Source organism: Erinaceus europaeus, chromosome 13, assembly GCF_950295315.1.
Source record: "Erinaceus europaeus chromosome 13, mEriEur2.1, whole genome shotgun sequence".
Lineage (NCBI taxonomy): Eukaryota > Metazoa > Chordata > Mammalia > Eulipotyphla > Erinaceidae > Erinaceus > Erinaceus europaeus.
In genome coordinates, this window is record NC_080174.1 from 2,573,917 (window position 1) to 2,589,045 (window position 15,129).

At 46.8% G+C, this 15,129-nt stretch overlaps 1 long non-coding RNA gene across 2 annotated transcripts in view; it reads right to left on the minus strand.

Annotated features, from left to right (window-relative positions):
* LOC107522873 (uncharacterized) overlaps window positions 1–15,129 on the minus strand; it is a 725,389-nt gene that overhangs the window by 189,149 nt on the left and 521,111 nt on the right. The window contains exon 3 of one of the 2 annotated variants that reach the window (XR_009553585.1): window positions 572–764. The exons of the other annotated variant lie outside the window; for it this stretch is intronic. This is a non-coding gene — a long non-coding RNA (uncharacterized LOC107522873). Of the gene's footprint in view, window positions 1–571; window positions 765–15,129 lie in introns of those variants that run through there. 2 annotated transcript variants of the gene reach the window in all.

Sequence of the window (15,129 nt, forward strand, 5' to 3'; positions counted from 1 at the left end):
GGGTTCAGTTTGGCTCCTTCTTCATAGCAGACCCTTGTAGCTATATTTGGAAATTTTCTCTTCAAAGCGTTCCCTGACAGGAAAGCCTATGACTTCAGCTTGGAGGCTGATGGTAGGCTTAGGGTTCAAGTCTTCATCACAGGTGGAGGCTGACATCGCCACCCTGTGTTCAAGCTTCACAGAAGGTTCCAGATAAGAAAAGCAATTTCACCTCAAGTCAAAGCTATTCTCTGACAGATGCTCCCTAAGTGTCTTAGCCTGTTATGAAACCAACTGCTCCAATCTGAGATTGGTATTTAAGGATTTTCAAAAAAAAAAAAAAAAAAAAAACCTCTGAATTATATTTTAAGTCTTGGTAATGATTGAGAATTAGTCATGAGTCAAATTTAAACAATAGAGAATACATTTCTTTCTTTCTTTTTTAATTTATAAAAATGAAACACTGATAAAACCATAGGATAAGAGGGGTACAACTCCACACAGTTCCCACCACCAGAACTCCGTATCCCATCCTCTCCCCTGATAGCTTTCCTATTCTTTGTCCCTCTGGGAGTATGGACCCAGGGTCACTGTGGGATGCAGAAGGTGGAAGGTCTGGCTTCTGTAATTGCTTCCCCGCTGAACATGGGTGTTGGCAGGTGGATCCATACTCCCAGCCTGCCTCTCTCTGTCCCTAGTGGGGCAGGGCTCTGGGGAAGCGGAGCTCCAGGACACATGGGTGGGGTTGTCTGTCCAGGGAAGTCTGGTCAGCATCATGCTAGCATCTAGAACCTGGTGGTTGACAAGAGAGCTAACATACAAAGCCAAACAAATTGTTGAACAATCATGAACCTAAAGGCTTAATAGTGCAGATGAAGTGTTGGGAGGTCCTCCATTTCATAGATAGCTTGTAGGCAAAGTTTAGTTATATTCCAAAGGGCCTGTGGCTATACTAGTTTTTTTTTTTTCCTGAGCCTAAAATCTGATATGCAAGTGGATCCTAGTTATTGTCTGGGGAGATGATGTCATGGCTGGAAAAGGGATCAGAAAGCTGGATCAGGGAAGAGAGTAGCTCCCAAATATGGGAAAGTTGTATAAATATTGTTGACTGTAAACCCCATCGATATGATTTGGTCTGGGGCCCATATTCAGCTTAGGAGCCTGTGTGACCTCTGCATCCCTGTAGATCTGAGCTCACATTCTGTGGTCATGAGTAGGAACGTTCCAAGCTGCCCCAATATCGACCCATCTTCCTCAGGTGGAGTATAGAGCATGTTGTCCAGCCTCCCTTCAGAGGATGGAACATTCTCTACTGTTGTTGACCCAAGCTGAGGGCAAGGTCCTATGGGGGCCCACAAAGGGGTCTATTGTGTTGTTCCTGATAGAAAGAAATGACAGAAAACAATGGAGAGGGGGGTTATTCGAGGTCTAGGCCCATCATGTCTGTTTGGGAATCTCAGGACTGATGGGGTCCCTGATAGTGACTAAAAAGTCATCGTAAAAGTTTGCTAGTCTCTTGCTCTTCTTCAGCTTTTGCAGCCCTTGCTTTGACAAGGTTAGCGTGGGAGTGAGTGGGGGAATGAGGGTGTAACAGGAGGAAGGTGCACACTGCTCCACGTGAGAGGGCTGGCACTGGCTCCACACCGTAGTCGGGCTCAGACTATGACAGCTGGCGGTGAGTGAGTGCCAGTGTGGGCAGAGCAGTGACCGCTGCCCTTTGCTGGGGCCACGTGAAGACTGCAGGTATGAGCGGAGGGAGCAGCACCTGTCTGCAAGAGTGATGGCTGCAAGTCTGTCTCGTGACAACAACATCTCAGGATCCTAGCTTGGCAAGAACACTCCAGGAGATGGAATGTCTTACCTGGGGCAGCCCCCCGCCCCCATGGATGTTTACGGTTTTGACAAGACAGTTGCCTTAGTCTGTGAAGCTTCCAGAAAATGAAGAGTAGAGGGCAGGTTCCACACACATGCTCCAGTGCTCAGGGACCAACTCCGAGGCCCCGTCCCCATCTGCGGGAGGAAAGCTTCATGAGTGAAGCAGGGCTGTGGGTGTCTCTCTGTCTCCCGGCCCCTCAATTTCTCTCTGTCTCTACCCAATAGTAACTCAGTAAATGTACTTAAAGAGTAGAAGTTTGGAAGGAAAGCAGGGACACCCTAAGAACCACACAGTTCTGTTTATCGCCCCTCTGCACAAGAACTGTGCAGTGATGATGAAACAGTGGGTGTTATGGGAAAGGGCAGCACCCAGAAACCAAGAAGCATGGTTTGGGAGGATAACGTGCTTCTCATCGCATTAGAGTTTACATTTCTATTTTTATCTGGTTATTATTACTACTACTACTACTACTACTATTATTATTATATTTGCAAGTTCGTGTTCCCCAACTGGCTACAATCCACAGGAGCAAAGCTACCCAAGAGTTGTCCTTCACCTCCTCACTGAACAATGAAACAATGAAGGTTTATATCTGTGTTTATTGCTTGAATTCTATTCACATGTGCAGGAGAAAGAGACCAGAGTGCTGCCTCACTCTGAAATATGCTATACTGAGGTCTGACCTGGGACCTCCTGCTTGCAAGTCCTCATCTGTACTCACTGAATGCCTGCCTCTCCAACCATCTCTTGTCCTGAGACAGAGAAGGGAAACAAAAGAAGAAGAGGAGGAGGAGGAGGAGGAGGAAAGGAGACAGTGTCTGAGGGTTTGTGGGAACCATGTTTATCACTGAAGGTGTGAGAGCTCAAAACTGTGGTGGTGGAGGCAGTGTGGGAATACCTGCCTGTTATCTAACAGTCTTGTAAATCACTCAGTAAATAACTTAATAAAATATGAAAAGTCAGTTGCATTGTTGCATTTCACACAAATTCCATGCTCCAAAGTTCGTCCTTTTCTAGGAATACACTAGCAAAACTTTTAAGAAGCCTAGACTCTGCTTCCCTTTGAATTAATCTGGAGACTAATTTAGACTTTAGTTTCTCTCTACAGGAAATCCATCTCTCTCTCTCTCTCTCTCTCTCTCTCTCTCTCTTTCCCCAAACCTTTCCCCACATACTCAGTGTGTCTGTCGAATAACACTGAACAGAAATACAAAGGGGAGAATCAAACAAGGTGAATGAATGCTCACTCATCTCCCAGTGTGGAATTTCTGTATAGATGCTCAGAAAAAGAGAAAAAGAGCAGTCACTCTCACTGAGCAAAATGTCACCCAGCAGCTGTCATCTGGAAATATCTTAACTCTGTGACCCCTAACGCTTGCAAGATTACCCAGGAGCCCTCAGATTCCACAGCCTTGCCAAGGTCACGCTAAAGTGGAAAGTCCTTCAGAAGCTACTTAAATAAATGAAACTGAAACATTTATATTCCATGTCCACATTCTGAAAGTCATTTTAAAGCAGTACGCCCAGCAAGGCACTCAGACCCAGATTAGCCATCATTTCCTACCCTGTCACGGCTCTCAGAAACTCAAGCAAGAAAACACTGGCTCAAGTCCCGAGTTCAAGCTCATGTTGAAGGCTCAACCAGTATTGAAACAAGATGTCTGAAAGTAGACTGTTCAAAGATATTTGATATAGACTTATACTTAGAATAGACTATTAAGGGCCAGGGAGATAGCTCATTGGGTAGGGTGCATGCCTGACTATGCTTAGCACCCAGATTCGAGTCCTAATAACACACATTAGGTGCTATGGCTCTGGAGGAACTTTCAGTGCTCTGAGGTCCCTGCCTTTTCTCTGTCTGTTTCTGTGCATGAGAAAGTGACCTGGAGCAGTGAAATCATACATGTGGTGGTCCAGTTAATGAAATGATAGTTGTTACTGTTCTGTTGAAGCATGACAAGGATATCTACACAAGTGACTTGCTCTTGAAGGACAAAGGAGCTGAGAGGTAGCTCACTGGGTAGAGCACAGGCTTTACAATTCCTGAGGTCACAGTCAGAGAGAGGTTTGAGATGGACCCTTCCACACCCACGGCTGACTTCCCATCTCTGCAAACTCATCCTCTCTGTGCCCCAAACTGTGAACTTTCTTCCACAAGAGGAAACAACAACTTCTTTGTCGGGCATTAAACCAGCTCCCCTGCTCCATGCTGCATTGCTGATAGTATGGCCTATTTACATAACCATTAATCCCACCAGTTAAAACCATCGCAACAGTTGCTAAGGATGCTTCCACCTTCCCAGCATGCCTTTTGCCTCTTTCCACCCCCTTTCCTAACCATTTCCAACTTGCAGCTTGCAGTTTTATCCTATAAAGCCACTTCTGCTTCTGGCTCCTCTCTCTTCCTCTTTTCTCTTCTTTTTTCTCTCCTGCATCACAACCTGGAGAAGGGCTGGCATGCAGAGTGGGAGGCGACCATTGCAGTTTGGCACCACGTGGCCTAACCTGTTGTTCTCACACCTGACTCTGGGGCTTCCGCATCAATAAAGAATTGTATTACAATGTCACCACGAGTTCCTGGCCTCTCTCCCACAAAACTATCCCAGCACTTCCTTTTTTAAAAAATATTTATTCCCTTTTGTTGCCCTTGTTGTTTTATTGTTGTAGTTATTATTATTGTTGTTGTTGTTAGGTAGGACAGAAAGAAATGGAGAGAGGAGGGGAAGACAGAGGGGGAGAGGTAGACAGACACTGCAGACCTGCTTCACTTCCTGTGAAGTGACTGCCCTGCAGGTGGGGAGCCAGGGGCTCGAACCAGGATCCTTATGCTGGTCCTGTGCTTTGCGCCACATGTGCTTAACCTGCTGCGCTACTGCCTGACTCCTGAGAAAACAACTTTCTTTTTTGTGCTGGTGGCTGAGAGTGAGGTGAAGACATTTTCTGTGGCATCACTGAGGGGGAAAAGCCCTCTTCAATAGGGCCTCAGAAAGGTTATAGAGAACAGGCAGGTGGAGAACCTCAGCCAGGAGCCGGGCCCTGAGGTGGGACGCGTCCCAGGTGGAGGGAAAGTCAGCACATCCAATGGCCATGTGGCTGGTCAGAAGAGCTCAGCAGGGGACATACACAGCGGACATCCCAGATGGGACAGTGTCAAGTGTGAGCCCCCATCCCAAGCTCAAGGATATTGACGTAAAACGTCTGTAGCACACGGCTTTGTTCAGACACAACAACAGGTGGTCATGCATCACACAGATGAGGATCAGGACACATTTCTCAGGGAGAAAACATCAGGGCGAGGGTGCTTGAAACTGTGTTTATCCGGGAGTCATTCTGTCAGGTGCATTCCTCAGATGCCGTAAGACACTGAGCTTATCCCAGTTACCCCAGGCACCATCTCCAGACCCGCAGGGCAGCCGCCAGACATCAGGGTGATGGGTGACGGCTGTGACTATCCAGCCCTCTACTGCCTGTGGGCAGAGATCTCTGACATGCCCCAACTCTGCCTTAGAGCAGGACTCTGTGATAACAGGACAGAGCCTGAAATGCAGGCCTCATGGCATATATTAGTCAAAGAATGTCCCTGGCTGACAACATATTTTGCAAACATAGAAGCAAAGGTAAGGATCAGGGTTTCTAATATCAAGTAACAGCAAGTCTGGGGTCAGAAAATGTCTTCAACAAAAGATTTCTCTGGAAATAATTTCAGTTCATTCAAGTTGATTATGAAATTAGAAAATGCCACAAAATAGATCCAGGGCTATTTAAAACTTGAAAAAAGAAAGGAAAAAACAGTGCATTTCCCTACTGATGTGTAACTGAATTTCTTTTTTCCTTTTATTTATATTACTTTCCAGTTTGGACACATTGCCTTATTTTTATGATTTCATTGCTCTAGGTCAACATTTTCACTCTGTTTGTTAGAGACAGAGAGGGAGAGACAGGGAGCGATTATAGCATCTCAGCTTCCTCTGGAAGCAAAGCACTTACCAAGTGGTGTCAGGTATGGAACCAGGGTTCAGGCGTGTGGCAGAGCAAATGTCTTACAGGGGGGTGGGGGACGATCACTTTGTCCATCCCCTCAGTCTCATTTCTATCAGGAGAGGTGAGTCGCACCTGGCTGATTTATTATTGTACGGAAATAGTGCTACTCTTCCTGCAGGGAGGGGGAAACGATGCTTCCCAAGTAGTGAAGCAGGTCTGCAGGTGACTCTCTGTCCCTCCCTTTCTCCCCTCCCTCTTAGTTTATCTCGATCCTGTCCAATAAAATGGAAAAATATGGTCCCCGGAGCAGTGGATTTGTAGTGCTGGCACCCAGTGATAACCCTGGAGGCAAAAATTAAAAGAGAGAGAGAGAGAGAGAGAGAGAGAGAGAGAGAGAGAGAAACCAGAAAGAAAGAAAAGCAGTTCTGCAGCTGGTAACCCTTCACATCTGACTTGGCGACTGTTTATTCGCTGCCTAACTGAACATCACTTACTTCCAGTCTTGTACTACTGTCCCATTAAGTGCAGATGGCACGGGGCCTTGGAGGGGTCTCTGACTGACTCCCACTCAGAGGGCTGCCGTTCTCCTTGGTTATGAGCAGGTGTGAGACGAACATTCTAGGCCCTGACTTTCGGTGATTCTAAACCTGGACGCAGGAACTCGGGACTGCTGGCTTGCGGCATGTTTGCGTGTCTACGTTCTGCGAAACTGTGAGATGTTTCTCCAAAGCCATTGTGTCCATTCAGCCTCCTGCCAACACAATATGTGGATTTCCATCACTCTACTTATTTGCGGCAGTGTTACTGAAGCTGAACAGAGAGATCTGCATCCCCGGAGAGGCAGACGCTGTCATGTCAGCTTTTGCAGGAAGGAAAAAATGCGTCATTGCCATTTGAATCAGAGATCAGCGTCTGTTAACTTAGATCCATCTCTTTCATGTCAAGAATTGTCAGTCTTTAAAAATATATATTTATGTGGTCCGGGAGGTGGTGCAGTGATAAAGCTTTGGACTCTCAAGCAGGAGGTCCCAAGTTTGATTCCCGGCAGCACATGTGCCAGAGTGATGTCTGGTTCTTTCTCTCTTCTACTGTCTTTCTCATAAATAAATAAAATCTTAAAAAATAAAATATAACTGCAGTTTTTTAAAAAATATATGTATTGCATTGTTTTATTTTCTGTAGTACAGCAGAAAGAAATTGAGAGGGGAGGGGAAAATAGAGGGAGAGAGACAGAGAGATACCCCCAGACCTGCTTCATCACTTTTGAAGCTTCATCACTGCTTGTGAAGATCAGGGACTTGGACCTCAATCCTTAATTCCCTTGTTCAATCCCCTGCACCACCATAAACCAGAGTTGATCATTGCTCTGGAAAAAAAAAATCCAAACAAAACAGAAGCAAGAAAACTGTTTCTAAAGCAATTATAGGAGCCAGAACTCCCACCTCCTGCACCCCACAATGATCCTGGGTCCATGCTCCCAGAATGATAAAGAACAGGAAAGTTTAAACAGAAGGGATGGGGTGCAGAGCTCTGGTGGTGGGAATGTAAGCTATATGGAATTGTGTCCCTCTTATCCTATGGTCTTGTTGATCATTATTAAATCAATAAAGAATAGAAATGTTTCTAAGGCTTAGGAGACCTCTGGTGACTTTCTCTGGGAGGCCTGGGGGGTTAAGGATACAGAACTTTGCTGGTGGGTGTGGAACTACCCATTGTGATCTTACAGTCTTGTAACAGAATATTAATAACAGATAAAAATTTTTAAAAGATTTGTTTATTTATTTCATGAGAAGTTGCATAACACAGAGAGAGAGAGAGACAGAGTGAAGCCCTGGCACTGTCCGACTCTTGTGTGCAACTGCAGGAGATGGTTATTTCTTCCATTCAAAGGAGCCTGGGCAGAGCGACTGTTAGTCCAGAAATCCTTGTAAGCGTTATCATGGATAGCTGCCTGTGTCCACTGACTCGTCATTCTTTCATGTCAGGTAACACTTACAGAGCTGCCTAATCTTCTATTAATGACCCACCAATTCTTTTCCTCTCCTTATTTAGACAAGGAGAAGGCTGTGATCCCCTAAGCCAGGCCCAAGGGTGAAGAGGACAGTTCAGCATCAGGGATGAAAGAAGGGAGGAGGGGGAGGGTGTGGGGCTGGCTGCTACCAGGGCCTCCGTGGTGACAGCTCTGACCTTTTTGCAAAAGAATAAAGTCTTTCTGGGGGGGGGGGGGGCTGGATCCACCTGCCAACACCCATGTCCAGTGAGAAGCAGTAACAGAAGCCAGAACTCCCACCTTCTGCTCCTCATAAAGGATTTTGGTCCTGCTCCCAGAGAGGGGAGAAATGTCAGGGAAGATGCCCAGAGGGCTCTGAACCCCACTGCCATCAGGACCAGAAAGAGAAGAGGAAAAAGGAGGGACATTCGTAAATAGTAATAGGTGTGGGTGTGACTTAGGAAGAGAAGACAGGACCATAGAGGAAAAAAAAAAGGACACATTTATATAAATATAGGCAGACAGCTATAGAAATAACAGTCAACCCATATCTGTAACCTTGGGAGAAGTGCTGTGAACTCCAATGGGGGGAAAGGGGACACAGAGCTCTAGTGGTGCTGGAGAGTGTGGAATTATACCTGTTATCTAATCATTTTGTGAATCAACATTAAACCACTAATTAAAATAAAATATTAAATGCCTCGCTTCAACTCCTTATATTTTGCTTTGACAATTCTTTTTTTTTTTTTTTTTGCCTCCAGGGTTATCACTGGGGCTCGGTGGGTGTCTGCACTAGGAACCCACCGCTCCTGGAAGCTATTTTCCCCCCATTTTGTTGCTGATCATTGCTGTTGTTATTGCTGTCATTGTTAGATAGGACAGAGAGAAATGGAGAGAGGAGGGGAAGACGGGGGGTGGGGGAAAGACGGACACCTGCAGACCTGCTTCACCGCCTGTGAAGCGACTCCCCTGTAGGTGGGGAGCCGGGGGCTCGAACCGGCATCCTTATGCCTGGTAATGTGTGCACTCAGCCAGCTGCACCACCCACCTGGTCCACAGACAGCTACTTTTTTAAAAAAAAATTATGTATATATTTATTTTCCCTTTTGTTGCCCTTGTTTTTGACCTTCATTGTAGTTGTTGTTGATGCCATTACTGTTGGATAGGACAGAGAGAAATGGAGAGAAAAGGGGAAGACAGAGAGGGGGAGAGAAAGACCCCTGCAGAGCTACTTTTAAGTGAGTTATTTATAATGATGATGCCCGGGTTGCATCTCAGGTGCCAATGCCTAGGACATTACCACTGGGGCTGCTGTAGGGCAGCTCAGGGAGGGCAGCACTCACCCCTGCCCCCTGCACCCCCCTGCACCCCCTGTCCCCTGCAGCAGCCAGGAGCAGGCCCAGGTCAGGCCCAGAAGCCCAGTGTGTCTGCACGTCCTGCCCCGGCTCCCTCCCTCCCTGACTGCAAAGGCCTCAACATGCAGATGGAGGCAGAGGGGACCCTGGAGACAGAGGCTGAAGCTCTTCCCTGAGGGTCCTGCCTTCCCTGAAGGGACCAGAGAGCTGGGGGACCAGGGGCTGGGGTCTCTCTCTCTCTCTCTCCATCCCCTGAGGGTCCTGCCTTCCCCAGAAGGGACCAGAGAGCTGGGAGACCAGGGGCTGGGGTCTCTCTCTCTCATCTCTCTCTCTCACTGCCTCTCTCCCTCTCTCCTTTCCCTGAGGGTCCTGCCTTCCCCAGAAGGGACCAGAGAGCTGGGGGACCAGGGGCTGGGGTCTCTCTCTGCCTCTCCCTCTCTCCCTCCCTCTCTCTATGTCTCTCACTGCCTCTCTCCTTCCCCTGAGGTCCTGTCTTCTTCAGAAGGGACCAGAGAGCTGGGAGACCAGGGGCATTGGCATCTCTCTCTCTCTCTCTGTCTCTCTCTCTTTCTTTCTCTCTCCCTCTCTTCAACTCCTGAAGTTCCTGCCTTCCCTAAAAGGGACTAGAAAGCTGGGAGACCAGGAAGCTTGGGGACATTGTCTTTGTCTCTCTATTTATCTGTCTATCTATCTATCTATCTATCTATCTATCTATCATCTGTCTATCTATCTATCAATCATCTGTCTATCTATCTATCAATCATCTGTCTATCTATCTATCATCTGTCTATCTATCATCTGTCTGTCTATCATCTATCTATCATCCGTCTGTCTATCATCTATCTATCATCCATCTATCTATCTATCTATCTATCATCTATCTGTCATCTGTCTGTCTAGCATCTATCTATCTATCTATCTATCTATCTATCTATCTATCTATCTATATATCTATTTATCATCTGTCTGTCTGTCTATCATCTATCATCTATCTATCTATCTATCTATCTATCTATCTATCTATCTATCTATCTATCTATCATCCATCTATCCTCTTTTATCTATCATCTTGAGAGTCTACATACCTGCATGGCTTGTGCTTTCTTCTCCTTTTCTGCCCTCCCTTCCTCCCAGTCAGTGTTCCTCTTCTCCCTGAAACATGACTGTCTGTCTGTGCTTCCTCCGTGAAGGAGGAAGGGCTCTGTGTAGGGCCCTCAGAGGAGCGTCCCTGCTGCGGGCCGCCCCCGACAGGGCCATTTCACCGGTCCCTTCTTTGTATCATTAAACACCAGCAGGTGGTTTTTGCACATCTGGAATGAGAATCCTTTCCCAGGCAGCTATTCGGCTACCAGGGCTTGTGGTGGTTTTTTTTTTTTTTCCCTCTTGATGAACAGGACTGCTGGCAAGGAAAAAGGCCAAGTGCACCCCACCACCACCACCCTTCATGGTTGTAGGCTCGTCAAACTTAAACTCAACAATGGGGCAGGGGAGACAGCATGATGATTCTGCAGAGACACTCATGCCTGAGGCTCACAGACCCAGGTTCAGTCCCCCACCCCCCGCACCACCATCAGTGAGAACTGATCAGTGCTCTGGCAAAATTAAAATAAATAAATTGATGAAACTGACAGTGAATTGGGGAGGAGCAGCGTGATTTTTCAGAACTTTTCAAGCTTTTATTCTGGAAAGCTGGAAGCACGTACATGTGCGCACGCACAGAAAAACTTGGGGCAGAGAAACTCACAGTGAAGACGAAGCTGGTCCCCTTCTCTCGCTTTCAGGCCTCAGCTGTCTCTCTTTCTCAGACCCACAGGCAGAGCCACTGCTCCAGCCCGACAGTGTCAGCTTCTCCGGTATGTCTCCCAGGTGGCCCTCTTTTCTGTTCTTCCCTCTAAGGCCTGAGCAACCAGGCTCCACTTCCTCACAGGTTCTCATTCTCCTCCCTCCAGTGAAAGGGCAGAAACAAAGGTTCCTGCCATAATAGCTCCCGATCTCCAAGAACTGGGGTCCAGGGCCCTCTCTGGCCTTTGCTTTTCCTAGATGGGGCCACAGTCTAAGTTTTCTCCTATTGTTAGTGCTGCTTTATGCAGGGATCCGTTCTCTGTCCAAGGGCACAAAAATGTCGCTGTTTTCCTCTGAAACCTTTATTGTTTACTTTCTCAATAGGATCTGAAATCTATCAGCTATTGGTATGGTATTCAAACACAGCCCGGCTCCCCATGGGTGTCCCATTGACTGGGCACGGCTGGCTAGAGACCCTCTGTCTTCCTCCAACTACAGAGGCGACTTAATCCCCAACCAAGAAGCTAACACACATTGCTGGTAAAATCCCTTCTGCCCCACTGTTACTTTTCTCTATTCTGACTTTTCTGAATTTAAGTGAATTTCTCTTTGCGACACACACACACACACACACACACACACACCCCTGTGGAGAGAGAGAAGAAATGAATATGAGGTCTGCCTGTGATGCTTTGTATAACCCAAGGAAATGAAAATACTTTTAAATTGAAGCAAGTGGCAGGATCACGCAGTCACATACCTGGTTGAGCACACACATTATAGTGAGCGAGGACCCAGGTTCGAGCCCCCAGTCCCCACCTGGAGGGGGAAATCTTTGTGAGTGGTGAAGCAGGGCTGCAGGTGTCTCTCTGTCTCTCCCCCTCTCTACCACTCCCTTCGCTCTCAATTTCTGGCTGTTTCTATCCAGTAAATACATAAATAAATAAAATAAAATAAAATAAAAATTTTAAAAAAGAAATATTGCTGATTTATCTCCTGAGACTGGTGTCAAATTCACAAGGACAACGAGGGTTTGTGTGTGTGTTGTATCTGTCTGCACTGACATTTTAGAAAATCTATCAGTTTGATCTGGGATAAGGCATGACTTTAGATTACAATTCCGTTTTACCTTAATGGTTCAAACAATTATATGTCCTTGCTATCTATAAAGCTTATGATGGCAATGACTAAGAACACGTTTCCTGGTTAAATTGTAGCAAGTGTGTATGATGCAGACACCGGCAGCCCTGCTTCACTTCCAAAGCTGTCCCCCTGCAGGTGGGGACCAGAGGATTGAACTCGGATCCCTGCGCACTGCAATGTGTGCACTTAACCAGCTGCACCGTTGCCTGGCCCCTAATGTGTATGACGCTTGACAACAGCAGGAAAAAGGGAAACAAAATGAAACAAAAACAAACAATTAAAACAGGACATATAGGGCCTGACTTTGCTTCTGTGAGATTAAAAAAAAAGTATTGTTAAATCAGAATATATGAGGAGTTCTTCTAATCAGAGATCACTCGGGACAGAGTCCAGAAATGCTTCTTTTTAAGTATTTTATGTATTCATTTATTAATGAGAGGGAGAGAAGGAGAGAAAGAAGCAGGCATCACTCTGGTCCATGTGCTGCCAGGGATTGAACTCGGGAACTCATAGCTTGAGAGTCCAATGCTTTATCCACAGCACCATCTCCCGGATCACCAGAAATGCTTTTTAAGGGCTGCTAGATGCTGCCTCTGCCTGTGGCCATCTGAGTGAAGCGGCCCAGGTAGATACGGGCTGGCTTCTTACCTGGCCGGTTTGGCTGAAGCCAGGAAACTCTCTGAGCACAGAAACCATTCTAAGGAGACTGGTTCACAGGACTTTCAGGTGGCATTTTAGGAAATTGACATAGTATTATTATTACTATTACTATTTTTAAGCTTAAAGCCAGAGGCTTGTTTCTTTGCTGCCCAAAGTTCTAGCTTTTATACTCTGTGATCCTCTGGTAAGCAGGAAGGTAAGCTGCCAGCAGTGTGACCTGTGGTCTCTGTGAAGACCTGTGAGCTGGTGAGATCTCTCTGTGTCTGTCTGTCTGTATCCATAAGTGTCTACGGATGTCACATATATGCATTTTCCTGCCTTCCTTCTTAAACCTTTTATTTCTTTATTTACTTATTGGCTAGAGATAGCCAGAAATTGAGAGGGAGGGGAGTTGTAGGAAACCTGCAGACCTGCTTCACCACTTCCAAAGCTTCCCCCCTGCAGGTGGGGACCAGACTAAAGGCTCGAACCTGGGTCCTTGAGCATTGTGACGTGTGTGCTCAATCAGGTGCACCACCAGCAGGTCCTGCTTTCTTTTTGAAATTTTATTTTGCATATTGCACACAAGAAGTGAAAGAGAGGGGGTCGGGCGGTGGCGCAGCGGGTTAAGCACGTGTTGCAAAGCGCAAGGACCGGCATAAGGATCCCGGTTTGAGCCCCTGGCTCCCCACCTGCAGGGAAGTCGCTTCACAAGAGTTGAAGCAGGTCTGCAGGTGTCTGTCTTTCTCTCCTCCCTTTGTCTTTCCCTCCTCTCTCCATTTCTTTCTGTTCTATCCAACAATGAACGACATCAACAATAACAATAATAACCACAACAAGGCTACAACAATAAGGGCAACAAAAGGGGGAAAAATGGCCTCCAGGAGCGGTGGATTCGTGGTGCAAGCACTGAGCCCCAACTATAATCCTGGAGGCAAAATAAAAAAAAAAGAAGTGAAGGAGAAAAAGGGAGAGAGAGAAGGAGAGGGAGTGGAGAAGAGACCAGGGAGAGAGGGAGAGAGGCTCAGAGCATGGTTCAAATATATGCAGTTCAGGAGATTGAGTTAAGAACTGCAGGTGCGTGAGCCCAACATCCTACCAGTCAAGACATCTCTCCAGTCACAGGGCTTTTTCTTTTATTTTTTTTCTTTCTTCTTCTTAAAAATATTATTTATTTACTACATAGAGACAGAGAGATTTTGAGAGGGAGGTAGAGAGGCAGAGACAGAGAGACACCTGTAGCCCTGCTTCACCTCTCGAGAAGTTTCTCCCCTGTTTTGAGTTCCCCAGGAACTGGAACCCTGGTCTTTGAGTCCTGTAATGTGTGTGCTTAACCAGGTGCACTACTGCCTGCCCCCCGCAGGGTTTTTATTTTCAATGAAGTTGGGGAAAATAGAGAAGGATTTTTGGAGAACTGAGAAGAATCTTTGTGTCTGGGTTTGGGCAAAGGAAAGGATGGAGAGCTGAATGAAGAGCTCAGGACGGATGGGAAGAGCAGGCCTCTGCATCTTCCTTTTCAGTGAAGCACTGCAGAGAAAGGAGCACTTGTTCTCCTCAAGGGAATCAAGTCTGAGGCAGTGCAGGGGGAGGAGAGAGGAGGTGCTGACAGTCAGAGTGGAGGGGGAGCAGGGAAGGGTCTTAATCAGGCTCCTCAGCCAGTCCTGCAATCAGCACTTACCTTCCGCTTGCTCAGGAGCCCTGGCGTCTGAAGAGGTCTCTGCGCATCTGCCCTGGAGGGCTGATCAGCTCGAGTGGATGCATGCACTGCTGCTTACCGAGCGCAAGCACCCAGGGCCCCTCTCAAGCTGATGGCATCCTTGCCTTCCCCGTGAGACTGAGCAGGACAACATGTCTGTTGCTTATGCATCTCACAAAGTGCTTTTCTCCTCTGTACAGAAAGAAACAGGTAAAAATAAGCACCGAATTCTACACCTCTTCCCTTTTGTGAATGTAGGTACCTACATTTTGAAAATTAATAATAATAATAACAATGAGCTGAAGACTAGTTTCCATGCTTATGGTTTATTTGATCATAACACCTGCTTTACAAGTTTGCTTATAAATATGGACCATTGACTCTCATAAAATTTATAAGAAGTGGGGGTGGACAATAGTGCACCTAGTTAAGTGCACATGGCAGGAAGTGCAAGGACTAGACCCATGCAAGGATCCCGGTTTGAGCCCCTGGCTCCCCACCTGCAGGGGAGTCGCTTCACAGGCGGTGAAGCAGGTCTGCAGGTGTCTGTCTTTCTCTCCCCCTCTCTGTCTTTCCCTCCTCTCTCCATTTCTCTCTGTCCTATCCAACAATGACAACAAGGTCAACAAAATGGGGGGTGGGGAGTGGCCTCCAGTTGCAGGCATTGAGCTCCAGAGATAACCCTGCA